This window comes from Lissotriton vulgaris, chromosome 5 (assembly GCF_964263255.1).
Source record: "Lissotriton vulgaris chromosome 5, aLisVul1.2, whole genome shotgun sequence".
NCBI classification, from domain to species: Eukaryota; Metazoa; Chordata; class Amphibia; order Caudata; family Salamandridae; genus Lissotriton; species Lissotriton vulgaris.
Genome location: NC_141693.1, coordinates 641,316,211 through 641,339,051, shown reverse-complemented (window position 1 = coordinate 641,339,051; position 22,841 = coordinate 641,316,211).

Here is a 22,841-nt window from a genome sequence, read left to right as displayed (position 1 = left end):
TGCATCCTGCTCAACACCCGATCGGTCCACAGGCACGCCATTGACCTATGGAATCTACTAGACACCATCTCTCCGGACGTCGCCTTCCTAACAGAAACATGGATGAACGCCTCTTCCGCCCCAGACATCACCATTGCCATCCCAGAAGATTATAAGATCACACACAAGGACCGTACCGGCCACACAGGAGGAGGAATCGCCATCGTCCATAAGAAATCCATCCACATCTCTACCAGCTCTGACATTAATCTCGCCAACTCTGAACACCTTCACTTCCAGATCCACATCGACCCCAAGACCACACTCAGAGGCATCCTCCTTTACAGACCACCTGGACCCCGCGCACAATTTAGTGAGGACATCACGGACTTCATCACTCCACACGCACTCCCCTCCAAAGATTACATCCTCCTGGGAGACCTCAACTTTCACCTTGAAAATAACAACGACCGCAACTCCACCACCCTTCTGGACAACCTCGCCAACCTCGGACTTAAACAACTGGTCACTTCCCCCACCCACATCGCAGGTCACACTCTCGACCCTATCTTCACCTCCAGCAATCATGTCTCCTTCAGCCACACCACGAATCTCCTTTGGACTGACCACAGCTGCGTTCACTTTACCTACAACAAGCTCAAACCCAACAACCACCCTAAACCAACTCTGCAAAGAAACTGGAACAAAATCACCATCGACCAGATCTCTTCATCGCTTCTTCTAAACCCCCCAGCCCACTCCTCAAACCCCGACCAAGCCGCCACCAACCTCTACCTATGGATATCCAACAGCGCCGACATCCTAGCACCACTGAAAAAGCGACAAAGCAAACTTGGCAGCAAGAAGGCCACATGGTTCAACGATGATCTTAAGAAATCCAAGAAACTCTGCCGCTCCCTTGAGAAGGCCTGGAAAAAAGACCCAACCACCAGCACCAAGGACGCCTTCAAAAATGCCACCTGCATACACCACCAACTGATCCGAAAGGCCAAGAAAACCGCCTTCAAGGAACGACTGGATAACAACGCCCACAACAGCAAGGAACTTTTCAACATCGTCAAGGAATTTACCAATCCCGGGGCCAACTCTAACGACATCACCCCCTCTCAAGCACTCTGCGACTCCCTAGCCTCATTCTTCCACAACAAAATTGCAGACATCCACAACAGCTTCGACAACCAACCCGGAGACCAACCCTCCCAACCATCTACTGGACCTTCACCCCCCTCGAACACCCTTAATGACTGGAACCCTATCTCCACTGAGGACACCATACGCCTGATGAATTCCATCCACTCAGGATCCCCCACAGACCCTTGCCCTCACCACATCTTCAACAAAGCAGACTCCATCATAGCACCGCACCTCCGAGACGTCATCAACTCCTCCTTCGAATCCGCCACCTTCCCAGAAAGCTGGAAACACGCTGAACTCAGCGCCCTTCTGAAAAACCCCACAGCGGACCCCACCGAACTCAAAAATTACCGCCCCATCTCGCTCCTTCCATTCCCGGCCAAAGTCATCGAAAAAGCAGTCAACAACCAGCTCGCCACCTTCCTCAAAGCCAACAAATCCCTCGACTCCTCTCAGTCTGGCTTCCGAGCAAAACACAGCACGGAGACCGCCCTCATCGCAGCAACAGATGACATTCGAACTCTACTGGACAATGGAGACACAGTTGCCCTCATCCTCCTCGACCTCTCTGCAGCCTTCGACACAGTCTGCCATAGCACCCTTCTACAGCGCCTCAGAAACATCGGAATACAAGGAAAAGCACTGGAATGGATCACCTCGTTCCTCACCGGAAGAACCCAGAGAGTCCGCCTTCCACCATTCAAGTCAGAGGCCACTGAAGTCATCTGCGGCGTGCCTCAAGGATCTTCACTCAGCCCCACCCTTTTCAACGTATACATGAGCCCCCTCGCGGCCATCGCACGCCAACACAACCTCAACATCATCTCCTACGCCGACGACACTCAACTGATCCTATCACTCACCAATGACCCTAGCACCGCCAAAACTAACCTACACGAAGGAATGAAAGAAGTAGCCGAATGGATGAAACACAGCCGTCTGAAACTGAACTCAGATAAAACTGAAGTCCTTATCTTAGGTACCTCCCCCTCTGCTTGCGACGACTCTTGGTGGCCAGAAGCCCTTGGAAAAGCACCCATCCCGACAGACCACGCACGGAACCTGGGCGTCATCCTGGATTCCTCACTTTCGATGAACAGACAAGTCAACGCCGTCTCTTCATCTTGCTTCAACATTCTTCGCATGCTCAAAAAAACCTTTCGTTGGATCCCCACCGAAACTAGGAAAACGGTCACCCACGCTCTGGTCACGAGCCGACTGGATTATGGAAACACCCTCTACGCGGGTACTACAGCTAAACTCCAGAAAAAACTCCAATGAATCCAAAACGCCTCAGCCAGGCTCATATTAGACATCCCGCGTAAAGAACATATCTCCGGTCACCTGAAAAACCTCCACTGGCTTCCTGTCAACAAGAGGATCACTTTCCGGCTCCTGACCCACGCACACAAAGCACTCTACGAAATCGGACCAGAATGCCTCAACACACGTCTGTCCTTCTACACACCCTCCCGCCAGCTACGATCATCTAACCAAGCCCTTGCCACTGTACCCCGCATCAACAAAACCACCATGGGAGGTAGATCCTTCTCCTACCTGGCAGCCAAAACCTGGAACTCACTTCCCACTTACCTTCGCCTTACCCAGAACCACCTAGCATTCAGAAAGCAACTTAAAACGTGGATATTTGACAAGTAATTCCCCACCCCTCCTCAAGCGCCTTGAGACCCTCTGGGTATGTAGCGCGCTATATAAATTCTTTGACTTGACTTGACTTGACTTTCTTTTTTGGTGGGATATTGTTGATCCATACTGTGTCTGTGCAGAGTAGGTGGTGTTGAGTTTAACTGCTTCTGGCAAATGAGTGGTATTGTTTTGGAGTATATAGGTATTTCTGATAAAGGTGCATTTTGTTTATTACTTATTTTACAAAGTGTTTGTCTGGATTGCAGCCTAAGGCTGCTATGCTTCCTACTGGAAGTGCTGGACTCTGGGTTGATCCAAACATGGTACAGCCTGTGTTGCCTGCCTTTAGCGGTGATGCAGGGTGTAGAGTGGATTGTGAACAATATTGATGTTGCCTCAAAACGTTTTGATCCCTTACCTGTCCCGGGTACTTGGGCCTCCCATACAAATGAGGCACAATTGTTATCAGGAGACCTGGGGGAACTCTGGGTGGTAGGAAATGTGTGTGAGCTCGGTGATGCCACACTTTCCCACACAAAAAAGTGTGAAAAAAGTTAAAATTGAGGTTTGCAGGTGTCAGGACCATTGGATCTTCAACATGTGTGCCAGACTCAGTCTTTACTAAGCATGGTCACATTTTGCGAATTCGCAATTCGCGAATTTGCGTATTTGCGATCCGCAAAATTCGCGAATTTGCAGAATTTTTTTGCGTGTTCGCGGGGCAATTTGTGTGTTCGGGGGCGCTTTGCCTGTTCGCGGGGTGCTCTGCGTGTTCGCGGGGTTTTTTTTTGTGCGAGACCGCTCCTTGTTGTGCCCTTCTGCCCTCTGCCCCACTCGTTTTTGTGCCATTCTGCCGTCTGCCCCACTCGTTTTTGTGCCATTCTGCCCTCTGCCCCACTCCTTTTTGTGCCCTTCTGCCCTCTGCCACACTCGTCGTTGTGCCCTTCTGCCCTCTGCCCCTCTACTGTTTTATTTTAGAATGGCGCCGGCAAGCTGCCAGCGCCATTCTAAAATAGTTACTAAGTTAGCTTCATCAGGAAGCACTAATAGATAAAATAAAGCAGGTGCTCAAATTCAGTTAAACTCGAGTACCTGCTTCTATCAGTGCTTCCTGTTGAAGCTAACTTAGTAACTATTTCAGAATGGCGCTGGTAGCTTGCCGGCGCCATTCTAAAATAGTTACAAGCTTGAAGCTTGAACTTTTGCCCCCCGGATCCGTTCCGCTCGCAGATTCGCGGATTTTTGGCAAATTCGCAGGTGTTCGCGGATTGCGAATTTGCAGAAAATCCGGGTAACAGAACCTGGTGGGAGGCAGTAAAGTCACCCCATACTGGATTTCCCAGGCTGTCTAGTTTTTAGAAATGTATAGGTTTGGTAGGTTTCCCTGGGTGCCGGCAGAGCTATGGTTTAAAAACTACAGCTAGGTACTTTGCCAAAAAAGGCTTATTTTTACACCACAAAATTGAGGTGTGTCCAGGTTGCGTTTTGCGCCATTTCCTGTCACGGACACTAGGCCGACCCACACAAGTGAGGTGCCATTGACTTGGAAGACTTAGGGAAATGTGGGGTGGTGGAAATTTGTGGATCTACGTAGATTCCAGAACTTTCCACCACAGAAATGTGGGGAAAATGTGCTTTTTGTCATTTATTTAGGTTTGCAAGTAATTCTGGGTAACAGAACCTGGAGGGAGGCCGTCAAGTCACCTCATCCTGTATTTCCCTGGATGTCTATTTTTTAAAAATGTATAGCTTTGCTAGGTTTTCTTAGGTGCCGCCAGAGCTGTAGTTCAAGAACTACAGCTAGGCACTTTGCCAAAAAAAAGTAATTTTTTATTTTTTTACTGCGAAATTGAGGTGTGTCCACTTTGCGTTTTGCACCGTTTTCATTCATTGGCACTATGCCCACCCGCAGAAGTAAGGTACCATTTTTCAGAAGACTTTGGGGAACATGGGGTGGGTGGACATTTGTGGATCCACGCAGATTCTAATACTTTCCAGCACAGAAATGTCTGGAAAATGTGGGGGTTTTTTGCACATTTTATAGGTTTGCAAGGGATTCTGGGTAACAGAACCTGGTGGGAGGAAGTCAAGTCACCCCATCCTGGATTCCCCTGTATGTCTATTTTTCAAAAATGTGTAGGTTTGCTAGGCTTCCATAGGTGCCGCCAGAGCTATGGTTAAAATATTACAGCTAGGCACTTTGCCAAAAAAGGGGTACGTTTTTTACTGCAAAATTGAGGCGTGTCCATGTTGCGTTTTGGGCTGTTTCTTATTGCAGGCACTAGGAAGACCCACAAAAGTGAGGTACCATTTTTCTTGGAAGACTTCGGGAAACGCGGGGTGGGTGGAAATTTGTGGATCCACTTGGATTCGAGAACTTTCCATCAAAAAAATTTGGAGGAAATGTGTTTTATTTTTATTTAGGTGTGCAAGGGATTCTGGGTAACGGAACCTGATGTGAGGCAGTCAAGTCACACCATTCAGGATTTTCCTGGGTGTCTAGTTTTCAAAAATGTATAGGTTTGGTAGGTTTCCTTGGGTGCCAGCAGAGCTATCGTTCAAAAACTACAGCTAGGCACTTTGCCAAAAAAGGGTTATTTTTCACTGTGAAATTGAGGTGTGTCCATGTTGTGTTTTGGGCCATTTCCTGTCACAGGCACTAGGCCTACCCACACAAGTGAGGTACCATTTTTCTCGGAAGAATTTGGGTAATTCATATTTGTAAAGCAACTGTTATTACCTATTACCTTTTGATGCATTTCTGCCTTCCAAATGAAAGACATTGTGTAAAAAAGAAGGCATTTTAAAAAATGATTGATAATTCTTAAGCTAGTATGAGCATTCCCATTTTGCAAATGTGTAAATATCTAATGTTTCTAAACTCTATATTTTGTTCTCATTTCATAAATACATAGGTGTCTTTCATACCAATTTTTCCATGTATGCTTTTACCAAAAATAATTGCTGTATACCCGGTACATAATAAAAAGCCATTTCGAATTGCTGCCCAGTTTTTGGCTCTGGGTTCGTCGGGCTCTTGGTAAAACTACAAGTCCTATATATCACTACAACCAGTAAGGTCCAGCAGATGTAACTGTATATTCTTTTCACAGTGTTGTCATATTTTGAAGAAGTTACAGGTGAAAACATTGACTCAAAAGGCTGTTTTTTTCAAATATATGTAACTGTTAGTTTCTATAAAGAAACCTTGATGGATCTACATAAATGACCCCTTGCTGAATTCAGAATGTTGTCTACTTTTCGAAAATGTATAGCTTTCCAGGATCCATATTTGCTTTCATACCCATTTCTACCATTAACTGGAAGGAGGTTGAAAGCACAAAAAATAAAAATAGTCTATGTCTCAGAAAAATGCCAAAACTGTGTAAGAAATGTTGGGTTTCTGACAAAAGTCTGTCATTCCCTAAAAGCTGTGAAAAGGACAATTTCAGCACCACAGACCCTTTTTGATACCATTTGCAGGGAAAGACCCAGACGCTTTCATTTGCAGCCCTTTTTTTCCCAAAGAAACAAAATTCAGTTGTATTATGGCTAATTTCTGGGACCCCTGTAGGTGAATCCACAAACCCCAGATACCTTTAGAATCCCCATGATGTTGGAAGAAAAGGACGCAAATTTGGTGTGGATACCTTATGTGGTCAAAACGTTACAGGGGCCTAAGCGCACACTACCCCAAATAGCCAAAAAAAAGGCTTGGCACAGGGGGGGGGGAGTCCTAGCAGCGAAGGGGTTAAGGGAACAGAATATGGAGCACGCAATGTTTAATCCAACAAGGTTAAGAGTGACAGTTAATGGTAAAGCTAAAATTTTCTCGGACACTAAATCCCTTCAAAAGGCGCTCAAAGTCTTAAACATGCTGGGCACAAAAACAAAAGGACTAACCGAGACAGATCAGCCCAGTGGCACCAGCGGTGATCTTGATTAGAATGATTAAAGAGGTCATGTCGGCATTGGTTCTTTACTCTGGACCCCCTGTATTTGGCTTTCAACTCAAACAAGTTTAATGTTGTGAGGCTGCGGGCTCCAGAATTGTACTCATGTGAATTGATGGAGCGAGGGTGAAAACAACATTTTTTGTATACACCTCCCAAAGTCTCTTCCCCATAACAGTTATATGTATTAAGCGTGTGGTTTTGAAATCAACCAACTTAGAATAGAATGCACTTACACAACTACACTTGGGATACTAATTTGCTTATGTTGCAAACCTTAATCTACTAATTAAGTTAAAACGTTATACTAATCTTGTACGCAAATGTCATAATCTAATGAAAATCTATATGTGTATGCTTTCTGTATGTCTTATTGTGGCAAAAATGATGGAGAATGGTAATAAAACAATGCGTAATTGTTGTTGAAATACTAGGTAATAACTAACAGGGTTACCTTAGAATGGGGGGAGGTGAACAGAAGGGTTATACTTCGAAATCTAATGTTTTCTGTTGTGTTTTTCTATACTAGTTCCCATTAAGGCCCATGAGGCCTGTTCAAAAATGAAAGTTTGCGAGACTCCGAAACTGTGGTTACCTACGCATGCGCGACTGTGCTAGAGAGAAGTGCAAGCAGCCTGTGCCTGTACAGCGTGGGTCAAGGTCACCGTGGCCCAGGATGTTGACGGATGCCAAAACCTGTATGTCTGCATCGTGAGCAGGGGAACCAAGCCTAAAGTGACAATTGTTAAGGACACAAGTGAAAAAAACTGTTAAAGAACAATCAAGACCTTATTTTTTTATTATAACAAAGACTTGGCGGAAATATGGACAATGAGGAGATGAGGTTATGCTCATCCACTTCTTACTTGGACCAATCAGCGCGAACGAGGACCCTAAAAGTTTCACATTTTAGATAGATAAGTTAGGGAAAAAGGGTATAAAAGAGGACGTTTGGAAGTAAGAAAAAGCTTGCTTTGAGTTTATTTTGTTACCACGACATGCTGTCGGACTGACAAACTTTTCTATGGTGCAAAGACTTTAACTTTGGATGGGTGCGGAGTCCGGATGGGAGGTGAACATCAAGAAAGAATAGAGAGGTGTTTTTTGGGAACTATACTGTCCTTACTCTGATGTCCATTTATTGAAATCTTGGTAATATGGTCTCAACTTAACTTTTCTGAACTATTCTGCTAAAACATATGACTGTTTGAATTTAATTTTCTCTTTCAGGTTATTAAATGTTTTAATGATTATTGAAGTAGATTAAATAAATAAGGTCATGTTAGGAGAACTAGTCGTTAAATAAAAATTTAATAAATGGAGAATTAAGTTGGTCTTGTTGTCCATTAGATAACTTTTACTAGCTGATACATTGACCAAATGGTGGGGTGTTTTAATGTTTATTAAGAATAGAACCATGGTAATATTGATAAACTGCAGATGTATGTAGTGTATAAAATGTTAGAATGAAATAATACACTCTGCTAAAATCCAGCAGCTCTCCTCTTGTCTTCACTAATCCTGGGAGCAGGGTGATTTTGTGTGTATGAATGGCTCGCGGTGTTATAGGCCCCACTGACGAGTAAAGTGTAAATAGCTCCTAGGAAGTATGGTGATGGTTTGGAGGTTTTGTTGGGAGCCGCACTGGATCAGTTTTTCTTGCTAGCAGGAGTCTGGTTGCTATAGGTTAACTTGGATAGGTAATGTATAGAATCAGTAGGGCAATGTACATAGAATTTTGATGTACAGAATTTTATGACTAACACTATATGTTGAGTCTGTATTGTGTTATATGTAGTCCGGAATTGAGGCTTCTGGGAAGTAGGAAGCTGGTTACTCTGCCTAGGAAGAGGAACGTGTGGCATGTAAGTCACACAAGTGTGGCATGTAAGTCACACACCACATAGTCTGTTTCAAAGTAGTGATATTGTCGTATGTTACAAGTCAGGGGCCTTTACATGTAAAAGTGGTGAATGTATAGCGAAGGCAACCTATAAAATCTTGGGCTTAAGTACAGGAATCAATGTGTATTCCGAATTAGAACTTCTCCCCGAGAGAGTAATAGAATTTTCACCTAAGCTTGAGAGAAGAATAAGGTAGAGGGATGTGCTACTTTATCGGCAAAACTAAAATTCTGTGGTAGAGAAGAGATAAGGGCTGTCTATCAGAAACACAGAATACTTGTGAGTTTGAGGAAACTATCACTTTGGTTTTAGCGAAACAGACAAATAGAGATGTTTTATGTGGTTACTAACTGATTTTAGTCGTATAAAGGTGTAAATACAGTGTGCTGATAAATTTTGTAAAGGAGGGGTCAGCCGAAGCTGCAGAAACCGGAGCAGGGCTGACGTAAGAAGTGTTGCGCTGGGATTGGTCCACGTGACTAGGACGGAGTAAGCGCTGATTGGTGTGCTAGTAAAGGCTGTACAAACATTGGTTGAAAATGATTGAAACGTATCCTATTCTGATTGGTGCGTGAGTGTGAACCGCGCTGTGATAGGTTGGTGCAACGAAGCAGTTTGCGGAAGAGTGCGCGATTGTTTGAAAGTCAGGAAACCGTCAGAAAAATTTAGTTTTATTATGGAGAAGAAAAATAAAAACCTACATGGTTTAAGAAATTAACGAATGTGTTCAAAAAGGTTAAGGAAATAGTGACGAGAGAGGGAAAATTGTTTCCTCCGCCTAAAACGCATGCATCATACATGATGACAAAATATGGCTACCATACCTGTATATGGTTAGAAAATTGGGCTAAATATACTAAGAATTATGGTGTGTTAGCATTTCCAGAAGTAGGATCTTTTAAAATTGCTGTACTGCGAAATTTGAGAGAAAAGATGACTAAGCTTGAAACGAGACCTAGACCGACTCAATTTGAGGCATTGGTTGAGTGGGAAGATGAAATGCATGAACTAGAGCGAGAAAGGTTTGAAGACTTCAGAGGACCTAGAGGCAGATTGCGGAGGTTATGGGGAACGACTGATTAATGTAGAAAGCAGAGATGGAGAAACACTGATTATATGTGATGGAATGTATCCGGTGAGGACAGTTGATCAGATGGTAGGACGGAAATGTTCAGAGAAGAGAAATAATGTGGAGTCAGAAAGGAAGAGTTATGGGGATTCTGAGACAGAGGATGTGGTGCTGGAGGAGATACTAAATAGAAGACCCCCTCAATATCATCCGAGTTCTGTAACTGTGACTCCAAATGCACCGCCAATGGGGCCCGATTTACTGGTAGCTCAAGGCGATTTTCTGAATTTAAAGACCTTCCTGAAAGGGAGGAAATGAGATATGATTCTAATGCCCCATTAATGAAAACCAGACTTACTGGTACTCCCAGACAAAATGATGAAATCAGAGACAGTGTGGTTAGAGTAGAGAGGAGAATTGAAGAACACCCAAATACTTCTGAATATGTGCGGTCTACTAATGAATTGACCGAATAGATAAAGGAACTCACAAAAAATATAGAAGCTGTAACTGTCCCAGTAACAATAGGTCCTGTAATTCCAGTTTTCGAAATCCAGAAAATAAAAGAACCACCGTTAACTATCCCCTTGAATCAAAGTTTACAGAAAGTCAGTGAAAATGTTTATCCAGACTTGTCCGGGGTTAGGCGTACTAGTCAAATGACACCGCCTGACTTGACTTTTAATCAAAGTCTCCCATGTAAGTTGTCAGCGGGTACAGAATCAGATTCTGCAACACCCGAGAGAAGTATAGAGAAAATCGGACCAACAGCGCAGGAATTAAGTGAGTGGCTTAAAACATTAAAAGTAAAAGACCAAGAACCTAAAGAGTTAGACGTGGTCAGATTGAAAATTGACATGGAAGAATTCATATTTAAGACAATTGGAACAGATAGGTTAAAAGCATACCAAGATGATGAATGAAAGTTTATGTGTAAAAGTATTACATGGAGATTGAAGAATCTGCATGATGGACTAGAAGTGTTGGCAAGTGAACTTAATGTAGACTTTGCAAAGAATAAATTGTTACAAAAGCCTACAGAGTAGATTTTACAGAAAAGGATATTGACAACATGATTACTGCTGGAAGATTAACCCAAATAAAATAATTAATTGTGTTGCTGAGAAAGTGGGGAGATGTGGATAAATGGAAGGCTAAATGGACAAAAAAAAGGGAAGAGAGCAACGATAAAACATCATTAGTGGAAAAGGAGCCTGTAGCAAATACATTTCCTACGAGAGAAATACTGGGAAGAAGGTATGTACATGTTCCCTGGACTAGACAGGATATATTGTCATTCACAAATGATTTCCCAAGATTGAGAGAGAAACCAGTGGAATGGTACTGACAAGTGGATCGATTTGTAAAGGTTTCAAAGGTACTATGGGATGATTTAGATGGACTGTTTGACATAGTAGTACCAGCAGACCTATGGTCTGAATGTGAAATTACAGTGGACTGGCGAAAAACTGAATATCCGAGAGACCCTAGAACAGGTGCTCCTGGCCCTGAAGTAATGCAAAAGTATGAACAAGTAATAGTATTCTTGAAGAATAAAATTCCGCCAAAAGAGACAGATTGAGTAAAGATTGACAGGACATTGCAGGAACCTAAAGAATCAGTACATGCCTTTTTTTTTTATAATCAATTTTATTTGTCATTTAAAACAACATACAGAGTTCATTGGGTGCAGCACGGTCAAATCACACAGCAAATTATTACAGATAAATTGTGTACGTCGGGTCCTCCAATGCCAGTCCATACCTGGGTTCATAGGGGCAAAGAGAAAGAGGCATAGGTCATATACTATAGCTTCGATCATGGTGGCATCAGATTGAACCATTTCCCCCAAACCCTATGAAACATTTCCATTGCTCCCCTGGCCTCAAATAGGACCTCCTCCTGGGTTCTGCACCAATCAACCCCCCTCCTCCACCTCCCCACTGCAGGCGGCACAGGTCGTGACCAATGGCTAGCTATGTCTCTTTTTGCTACTGCCAGCGCAGTCCCAAGGAGGCGGTAATCCGCCCCGGAACCATCCAGGCCATTAAAGACCCCAAGAGTAGCCGTAGTGGCTCGTGAGGAACCTCCCACCCCAAGGCTCGTGTGAGCTCCCGTTCCACTCCCCACAAAAACCGTGCCAGCCTAGGACAGAGCCACACCACATGATAAAAATCCGCTGGTGCGAAACCGCACCTTGCGCATTACGGGGTGGGTCGCAGGCGGGCTCGAAAAAGGCGGTCGGGGGAGAGGTAGGCCACGTGGAGGTAGTAAATCTGGACCAGACTTAGTTTGGCTGAGGTGGTCAGGTTTCTGGGCACCATAAGGGCATATCTCCAGTCCGCCTCCTCCAGGGGCCCACCCATACCTCTCAGCGAGTGCGCAGCATGTCCAGGGACGCGGGCCGTTATTAACTAAGGAGCGGTAGATCCGGGATACCCCTCTCCTCCTCAGATTCCCCATCATCACTTGGGCCTCTAGTGGACCGAATTCCGGGAGGGGGGTTGGGAGTGGGAGGTGGGTCTGAAGCATGTGGCGTAGTTGCAAGTACCTAAAGTGTTGGGTGTGGGAGAGGGCATGGTTCCGCTGCAGGTCCGCGAAGGCCCGGATGTGGTCACCTACCCAGACGTCCCCCAGGACCGAGACGTCCACCAGATCCCACCGGCGGAAGCCATCCAATGCTGCCACTTCGGGAAGCCAGGTGCCATGCCACAGTGGTGTTTGTCTAGTGAGCTTACGGTCCCAGCCCGTGTGGCGCAGAGCAGCCTTCCATGCCGTGAAGACCGTTCTAGTGATGGATGCCATAGATTGCGGAACAGGGCTGCCATTCAAGAGGGCCTGGATTTGGGGAAAATCCATCTCCTCGATCTCCACCCGGTAAGCTGGGTAGGACCAAACACCCGCGTACCAATCATGAACAACGAGGAGCTTAGAGGCAATGTAGTAGAGGAAGAGATGAGTCACCCCCAGTCCCCCATCATAGGGCGAGATACGGGTGCGAGCCAAAGACATGCGCAGGTGACCCTTCCCCCATAGAAAACGGGTCAGGTGTCCATCAAGCTCACTGACCCAGGCGCGGGGAATGGGGATGGAAGTGTTCTGTAGGACATAAAGAAAGCGCGGGAGGGCCATCATTTTAAACAGTGCACTTCTCCCTAGGGGATTAAGTGGGAGTGTTTGCCATCGTTTAAGATCGGCCTTCATTCGGGCAACCAAGGGGGCGATGTTCAGTGCCCACTCAAGCTCCGGCAACAGGGTCACCCATATCCCAAGGTATTTAATTGAATGATGCCGCAGAGGGATGTCTGACTGCCAGTCAAAGCAGTCTCTTGATGGGTGCATTGGGACCAGTGTAGACTTGGCGGCGTTAAGACAGAGGCCGGAGCCCTTTCGGAAGGCCACAAGGGTTAGCAAGCTCCTGGGGCCCGAGGTCGCTGGATCAGCCAGGTAAAATGTAAATGTAAAATGTAAATGTAAAATGTAAATATGTTGTACTTGTATAGCGCACAGCTACCCCGGACCGGGGTGTCCCGGCGCTTGTACTCATACCGCTCAGGAACCCTGCCTGGCTTTCCTTGTGAAGTGTCCACTCCTGGGCACCTCCATGGTGAAACCAGGCATCCCTTGCGCTGTTGGGGCCGTTGTGGAGATTAAGCAAGCTATTGCCCAGAGTTGAAGCGTGGGACCCATGATTAGAATAGGCACTGAGGCGAGAATATCCGTTCAGAGGAATTTATGAGCCCGAGACCCTCCGAGGCGGGAATCGAACCCAGGTCCCTGGCCAGAGCTCTGCATCAAGGTCTGCCGCTCTAACCATTGAGCCACACTCCTCCACTCCTCCACAGGTACAGAACCACGTCGTCAGCATAGAGGGAAATTTTATCAATGTGGTTCTCATTCCACGCCCACCCTCAGTCAAGGGGGTCCTGGCGAATGATCATAGCTAGGGGCTCCATCGCAAGCGTGAACAAAAGGGGCGAGAAGGGACACCCCTGGCGCGTGCCTCTGCAAATTGGAAAGGCCTCGGAGAGCACCCCATTCACCAGCACTCGGGCTCGGGGACTGGCGTAGAGGGCACCGACAAAACGGCGGAAGCCAGGACCAAAACCCATTTCCGCCAGGACATCCTGCAGGTAGTCTCAGCTCACCGTGACGAAGGCCTTCTCGAAGTCCAGGAAGAGGAGGGCCAGATACGGGGAGAGTCGAGCGCGGTGAGCCAAGGCCAAGTGGAGGCGTCTGATGCAGTGGCAGGTGCCTCTAGCGGGCATGAAGCCACACTGGTCTGGATGTACCAGGTCTGACAAGAGAGGTTTAAGCCTCTGGGCTAATATAGTGGCATAAAGTTTGATCTCCGAATTGATAAGGGAGATCAGGCGGTAGTCCACACAGTCCGTGAAGGGCGGATGGGTCTTGGGAATGACCACTATTGTGGCCTGTTTGGATTCAGAGAGAAAGGAGTAAGCATGGGCTGAAAATTCGTTCTGCTCGCGGAATTTGCAGATTTTCCGCAATTTCGCGATCCGCGAATCTCGCGAAATCGCGGTAAAATCTGCGAGTCAGCGGGGACGCATTTTCAGCCAAGCACTTACAGGGTTACAGCAGCAGGTGCAAAAGTTGAAGCTAATTTTTTGTAACCTTTTACAAAAGGGTTACAAAGAAATTCACTTCAACTTGGGCACCTGCTGCTGTAAGCCTGTAAGTGCTTCCTGGCGCCTCGTTGCCTACTTGCAACTATTCTCTGACCCTGCTCTGACCCTTGAAGCAGGGTCAGAGAATAGATACAAGTAGGCAATGAGGCGCCTGTCACGAAAATTAAACCTCAACAGCAAGCACTGACAGATATAAAAACAAGCATTTGCAATGCAATAGGCCTCGCTCTAGTCAAGTTTGAGCCATTGGTCTTGTAAATGACATTTTTTTTATTTTATTTATGTGTTGGTTTTGAAAATAGCTAAATTAATAGCTTTGTCATTTACAATGCCAATAGTTATAACTTTCGCAAATGTGACACCTATAGCATTTGTAATGCAACATGTTTTGTATTTACGTGACTTAGCTGTATTGATATTACAAATTACAATGGCTTTTAATTTGTTAAAATAATTAATACTTAAATAAAAGTGATTTTTATTTATAATGGCAATAGCTTAAACTTTTGTAAATAACTGTTGTGAAGATTATGTTCAGTGTATTTTATTGTGACGAAAATCCAAGAACCGAAGTGAAATATTAACATCTTTTTGTGACATTTGTAATAAAGTTTGAAACATTGAGAGAACATATTTGAACCAGTTGTTGAATGGTTTCGCAGATTGATGCTGGGGTGGCGCTGAGTGATGCTGTGGTGGTGCTGAGTGGTGCTGTGGTGGTGCTGAGTGTTGCTGTGGTGGTGCTGAGTGATGCTGTGGTGGCGCGAAGTGGTGCTGTGGTGGTGCTGATTGGTGCTGTGGTGGTGCTGAGTGATGCTGTGGTGGTGCTGAGTGGTGCTGTGGTGGTGCTGAGTGATAATGTGGTGGCACTGAGTGATGCTGTGGTGGAGCTGAGTGATGCTGTGGTGGCGCTGAGGGCAGAAAGGCACAAAAAGCAGTCTAACAGAGGACAGAAGGGCAGAAAAACAAGTAAAAAACGAGTCTAACAAAGGGCAGAAGGGCACAAAAAACTAGTCTAACGGGGCAGAAAGGCACAACAACGAGTCTAACAGAGGGCAGAAGGGCACAAAAAACGAGTCTAACAGAGGGCAGAAGGGTACAAAAACAAGGGAATAGCAGCGGGCAGAAGGGCACAAAAAACGAGTCTAACAGAGGGCAGAAGGGCAGAAAAACAACAGAAAAATGAGTCTAACAGAGGGCAAAAGGGCAAAAAAAACGAGTCTAAAAGGGGGCAGAAGGGCAGAAAAACAAGTCTAACGGAGGGCAGAAGGGCAGAAAAACAATGGAAAAAAGAGTCTAACAGAGGGCAGAAGGGCACAAAAAACGAGTCTAACAGAGGGCAGAAGGGCAGAAAAACAAGGGAAAAATGAGTCTAACAGAGGGCAGAAGGGCACAAAAAACAAGTCTAACAGGGGGCAGAAGGGCACAAAAACAAGGGAAAAACGAGTCTAACAGAGGGCAGAAGGGCACAAAAAACAAGTCTAACAGGGGGCAGAATGAATCTTGCCCTGCGTGTTTGTCCAAGAAGATGCCACCTTTTTGTGCAATACCTCTACTCAACTGGAGTACTTTCTACTGTCTAATCAGTAAGTGCTCCCTCGTTGGCTAAATGTATAGGGGCAGATTTACAATAACTGGCGCATCCCCAGAGATGCGCCAGTTATTGTGCGCCCCAGCTCCGCCACCCATGGTGCGCAGCATTTACAATGTGGTGCACCAATGGGGCAAAAATGGCACAGATGTGTCACACATCCGTTCCGTAAAAGCAGCGCATTGCTGGAGCTGCGTCGCGCTTGCGACGCAGCTCCAGCAATGCTCTGGGGGCCCTATCTCCCCAATGCTGCATCAAGCCTTGCGCCTGCTTCAAGCAGGCGCAGGGTTTTGACGCAGCATTGGCCTAAAAGTGACAGAGTGAATTCTTGTAGATTTCACTCAGCCACTTTTAGGAGGCGTTCCTGCGCAGGAACGCCCTCCCCTGCGCCGGAACGCCTCCTGATGGCGCAGGGCTTTACAACGTGACGCATCATTCAGATGCGTCACGTTGTTAATACCCAGCACCATGGCGCATCTTTTGTGCTGCCACTGCATCACAAAAGGTCTCAGTAGAGGGTGGGAGTGGTGAACCAGAGTGTGGCAGTGATGAACCAGAGGGTGACAGTGATGAACCAGAGGGTGGCAGTGGTGAACCAGAGGTGCTGTGATGAACCAGAGGGTGGCAGTCGTTAACCAGAGGGTGACAATGCTGAAACAGAGGGTGGCAGTGTTGAACCAGAGGGTGGCAGGGGTGAACCAGAGGGTGGCAGTGATGAACCAGATGGTGGCAGGGGTGAACCAGAGGGTGGCAGCGGTGAACCAGAGGGTGGCACGGGTGAACCAGAGGGTGGCAGTGGTGAACCGGAGAGTTGCAGTGGTGAACCAGAGAGTGGCAGTGCTGAACCAGAGGGTGACAGTGGTTAACCAGAGGGTGGCAGTGGTGAACCAGAGGTGCTGTGATGAACCAGAGGGTGGCAGTCATGAACCAGAGGGTGGCAGTGGTGAACCAGAGGGTGACAGTGCTGTACCAGAGGGTGCCAGGGGTGAACCAGAGGGTGCTGTGATGAACCAAAGGGTGGCAGTGGTGAACCAGAGAGTGGCAGGGGTGAACCAGAGGGTGGCAGGGGTGAACCAGAGGGTGGCAGTGGTGAACCCGAGGGTGGCAGTGCTGAACCAGAGGGTGACATTGGTTAACCAGAGGGTGCCAGTGGTGAACCATAGGTACTGTGATGAACCCGAGGGTGGCAGTCGTGAGCCAGAGGGTGGCAGTGGTGAACCAGAGGGTGACAGTGCTGTTCCAGAGGGTGGCAGGGATGAACCAGAGGTGCTGTGATAAACCAGAGGGTGGCAGTCGTGAATCAGAGGGTGGCAGTGGTGAACCAGAGAGTGGCAGTGCTGAACCAGAGGGTGGCAGTGGTGAACCAGAGGGTGGCAGGGGTGAATCTGAGGGTGGCAGGGGTGTACCAGAGGGTGGCAGTGGTGAACCAGAGCGTGGCAGTGGTGAACCAGAGGGTGGCAGTGATGAACCAGAGGGTGGCAGTGATGAACCAGAGGGTGCTGTGCCCATACACGACCGCATGGGTAACTTCGCCATGCAAGCGGCCCGCGAACGCGCAAAAAAACAAAAATCTGCAAATTCGCACAAATTCACGGATTTTGCGGATTGCGAATTCGATTTCGCGCGAATCCGCGGAACGCGAATTTGCAAATTTCGCCCATACATAGAAAGGAGCCGGTGTCAGCCACATGACCAAAAAGGGCCAAGATGTGTGGGGCAAGGGTGTCTTGGAAGGCAGCATAGTACTCCTGTGGGAACCCGACAGGGCCAGGCATCTTGCCAGAATGTAGGAGGGGAATGGCCTCAAGCAGCTCTCCCAAAGTGAAGGGGCGATCCAAGGCCTCCCTGGACTCCTGCGGGACAGAGGGCAGCCGGGCGCCCGTCTCCTCCAGCAGCGCGGCCTGGGAAGCCTCAGCCGATTGCCCTGCATAGAGGGCCATGTAGAAGCATGCAAAGATGCCTGCTATGGCCTTCAAAGTCATCCGCAGGGAGCCATCCCACGCCCGGACCTCTGGGATGATACGGTGGACTCTGGGGTAGGACACTAGATTGTGGAGGAGCTTGCCATTTTTGTCACCCCATCCATAGATCCATGCCACAGAGGAGCACCAGAGCATCTGGGCCGAGTCCAGGGAAATCTTCCGGATTTATTCGCGGATCAGCGCGAGCTGCCTGGTAGGGTCCACACAATCGAGGAGTGTTTGGTCCTCCTCTATCCGAGCTACCCTCGACTCTAGCTCAACAACACGGGCCAGCCGGTCCGCACGCTTAGCATGCACAAGCCCACTCGCCACCCTGCGGATCACTGCCTTGCCAGCCTCCCATAGGGTGCCAGGAGACGGAACCGATACCTCATTAGCCGTAAATAATGAATCAATTCCTGCTCCAGCGAGTCCACCAGCTCTGGGTCCTGAAGGAACCAGGTTTTGAGATGCCACACCGCACGCGGGCCCGCCTGTGGCGAACCAAAGCGGAGGGAGATGGGAGAGTGGTCAGATAGCCCTCGGGGTAAAATAGCCACCCCGGAGACCAAGTGACAGTCAGTGGCCGGGAGGAGAAGGTCGATACGGGACTAGGTATGGTGAGCAGTCGATGTGTCGGTGAACTGCACTTTGCAGGGATTCCAAACTCGCCATGCATCTCACAGCCCCAGGGTAGAGGCAGTCTGAGCCGCGGAGGGGGTCCCGGTCGTGTCACAAGAAGGGTTCAACATGGCATTAAAGTCCCCTCCCACCACCGTCAAGCCCCTCAGAAGGGCGGAAATGATTCCCGTGAGGCATCGGAGCGTCGTGGGGAGAAGAGCAGGCGGGACGTACAGGCTCAGGATGTTCAAGGGGCACCCCTCCAACACACCCGACACCACCACAAAGCGACCCTGGGGGTCAGTGTCGGCCATAGTTGGGGTGAATGGCAGATCTCTTTGAAGGAGAATGGCCACCCCCCGGGACCCACGAACGAACCCAGAGTGCCAGACCATCGCGAACCCACAGAGGGCCAAGAAATTGCACTGTGTCCCTAGGAGATGGGTCTCCTGGAGTAGGAGGACATCCGCCCCGTGGCGGTGGGCCGCCCAGAGGATGGCCGCACATTTAATGCGATCTAGGAGGCCATTGACATTCCAGGAGAGGACGTGGAGGGGTTTAGTCAGTGCATAGGCCATTAGGGGGGACGGGAGCAGTAAGGCAGCCATGGGCTCCTAAAGGAGGGTCCAAGAAGGGGGAGAAGGGCAGCACCCCGCAGGGCCAGGAGGAGCCGGGTCAAGTGTGACATACAAAGCATGGACGCCAGGGGCCAACGGGAGCAGTACATGTCTTTTATGAGAGATTGTTGTTAGTGTTTAAGCAATACAGTGGATATGAGGAATTAAATGAAAAGGACATAAGTCATTTTGTGTATCGCTTTGTTTTTGGATTGAGACCAGAGATAGGAGACATGATTAAGCATAATTTGATGGGATGCCAATCATGCTCAGTGGATGAAGTATTGAGGCATGCAAAATATTGCAGTGATGAGATTGAGGATAGGCAAGGAAAGCTTAAAGAGAAAGCAATGTGGGCACAAGTAAAAGTGGCTGAACATCAAGTAGCTCAATTAGAAAATACAAATTCAGAAGGAGGTCAAGTAAGAATGAAAGGAAATTTTAATAAAACAAAAGTAATGGGTAATTTGGACGAAGCCAAGAATAAGTTTCCTTGTCACAATTGCAGCAGGTTAGGGTATTGGAAGAAAGAGTGTATGTATCCACCAAGAGCTAATCCTGAAAATACATAATTGAATCCGCAGGTGCAGAATGAGGTAATTCAACAGCCATTGCCACAGCAGCAGGTAGTTACCCAACAGAGTCAGGTGCCACAACCACCACTTCCACACAGTGTAAATCTACAGAAATACAGTCCAGAGACAGGATTCTTCGGAGGAGAACAGGTAACAAGATCACCTAGAGTGAATGTGAGTTCGCAGTATTGGTTGAAGGAAGATGGGAGTGAGTCGGATGACAGCTTCTCACGGTGCCTAAGAGAGGGAGAAGAGTGCGTACTTGGCGCAACTCTAGAGGTAGATCAATGTGGTCCTTTTGTGAATGGAAAGGTGAATGATGTAGATGTGACGTTCTTAGTGGATGCAGGTGATACCCGTTCTAATGTTAGATCAGTAGAAGTTCAAAATCTTCCTCTCCCTGGAGAAAGCATCCAAATTGTAGGTGTAGCAAATACATAGATCGAACTATATCTGACAAAACCAGTTGAAGTGGAAATTCAGAAATTTCAAAGATATGCATCGATTTACAGTGTGTGACAGTAGTCCTGTTAACCTGTTTGGCAGGGATAAACTGTATAAGATGAATTGTGTCATTTACTGTTCACCAGATGGCATTGAGCTTCAAACCCCGGATGAAGATAGCTTGTATAAAATGACTATGTCACTGATAGATTTAGAACAAAGTAGTATGTTTCCTGTATTTGACCGAGAAAAGATCCCTGGTAGGTTGAAAGAGTCAGTCAAAGAACAAGTGTGGGATTTCACAGGAGAAGCTATTGGACTAATGAAAGGTGTAGAGCCTGTGAAAGTTTCTGTAAAAGAAGTAGTTAGTTACCCAAACAGTCCCCAATATAAAATGACAGTAGAAATAATTCAAGGAATAACGCCAGTGATAAACAAAATGATTGAACAAGGAATTCTGAGAGAAATATTAAGCAGTCCATGTAATTCACCTATAATGGGATTGAAGAAGCTAAATGGAACATTTAGGGTAGTACAGGATTTGAGAAGAATAAATAAAATGGTTGTCCCATGTTGTCCAATTGTACCAAATCCAGCAGTGATCCTGTACCAAATTCCACATGAAGCAGAATGGTACACAGTCATTGATCTATGTACTGCGTTCTTTACAGTTCCATTGCACCCAGATAGACAGCCAATATTAGCTTTCTAGTTTGGAGACAGTATTTTGGCATGGTGCCGAATTCCTCAGGGGTATACTGAGAGTCCCTTCATCTTTAATCAGTTGCTAAAGAAGTCATTGGAAAGTTTGAACATGGCTGGAAATTCAGTACTGGTTCAATACATTGATGACCTGTTGATGGCATCAAGAACTAAGGATGCATGTGTCTCAGATACCATTGCATTACTGAACCATTTGACAGACGGAGGACATAAGGTGTCCTCATCAAAGTTACAGTTCTTTCAGAAAGAAGTACAATAGTTAGGTCATAAGATTATGCAAGGAATTAGACAAGTCACTATAGAGAGAATCAGAATGATACAGGGAATGCAACCTCATAAAACTCAGACACAATTGAGAAGGTTCCTAGGAATGGTAGGCTACTGTCGACAATGGATCAGTGGATTTTCACTGATAGCAAAACCATTGCAGAGGCTGACAAGAGCAGATGTAAAAGACCCCATAGATCTGAATAAAACAGAAATGGAAGCCTTTGAACAACTAAAAACCAGTCTGTGTGAAGCACCAGCATTGGGAATGCCTGACTATGAGAAGGAGTTTGAACTATATTGCAGTGAACAAGAAGGGTGTGCATTATCAGTTAAAAGACATGGAAAACTGAGAAAGCCTATTGCATATTTCTCAGCTGTTTTGGATCCAGTTGCTAAAGCATTGCCAGGATGCTTAAAAGTAGTAGCTGCTACAAGTGTGAGTTTGGAACAAAGCTAAGGTATAGTGATGGGATATCCTTTGAGGGTATACGTACCTCATTCAGTGGAGATTCTACTCACTAGGACCAAGACACAGTTCCTTACTAATAACAGGATGACAAATTTTGAGAAGATAATTCTAGGTGCAGATAATGTGACAATTTCACGATGCGTGAATGTGAATCCATCTACACTGCTATCTGATGTTATGGATGTTGAGGTGAGAAATGAAGTTGATCATAAATGTTTAGATGTTCTTGAATACTGTACCAAACCAAGACCTGACATTAAAGACAAACCATTGCCTGAATCTGATTATGTAATGTTTGTAGATGGTTCTTGTCTGAGAACAGATGAGGGTGCTTTAAGTGCTGCATATGCTGTATGTACAGTGGCAGATGTCCTGGAAGCGTCTTGTCTGAAAGGAATTTGTTCTGCTCAAATAGCAGAATTGATTGCTTTGATTCAAGCATGTGAACTTGGAAAAGAGATAAGGGTCACCATAGTGACTGACAGTCAATATGGTTTTGGGGTTGTCCATGGTTATGGCTAACTGTGGTCTCAAATAGGTTATTTAACTTCTGCAGGATCCCCCTTCAGAAATGCTAAATTTGTGAAAATGTTGATTGATGCAATCCAGTTACCTGATAAAACTGCTGTTGTAAAATGTGCTGCTCACAAGAAAGGAGATGATTATGTCACCAGAGGTAATCATTTTGTTGACGCAATTGCTAAATACTGTGTCAAAAACCTTGCATCTATAAATCAGGACAAAAAAGCTGAACATGTTTCAAGTCCTTTAATGCTAACAACAGTAGTTGAGACTTGGCAGGAAGTAAGGTAGATGCAGGAAGAAGCAAGTGAGGAAGAAATAGCCATCTGGTTAAAATGAGGATGTAGACAAAGAGAAGGGGATGAAATTTGGGTTTACAAAGATGAAAGACTAGTGATGTCTGATAACATGATTTCAAATATGGCCCGAATGTACCAAGGTCAAGCCCATATTGGAAGGGATGCCATGATTAGAATGTTCAGACAGACATGGTATAATCCCAAGTTGAGGATGATCGCTGAGAGCCTTTGTCAGCAATGTCTTGTTTGTCAACAATTGAATCCAAGAAGAAAAACAGTTGTGAGTTTAGAAACCATAGGACGGGAGGGAGGTCCATTCACACGAATGTAATTAGACTTTATCGAGCTGCCACCTTGTAATCGACTTCGATATGTACTTGTAATCATGTGTCT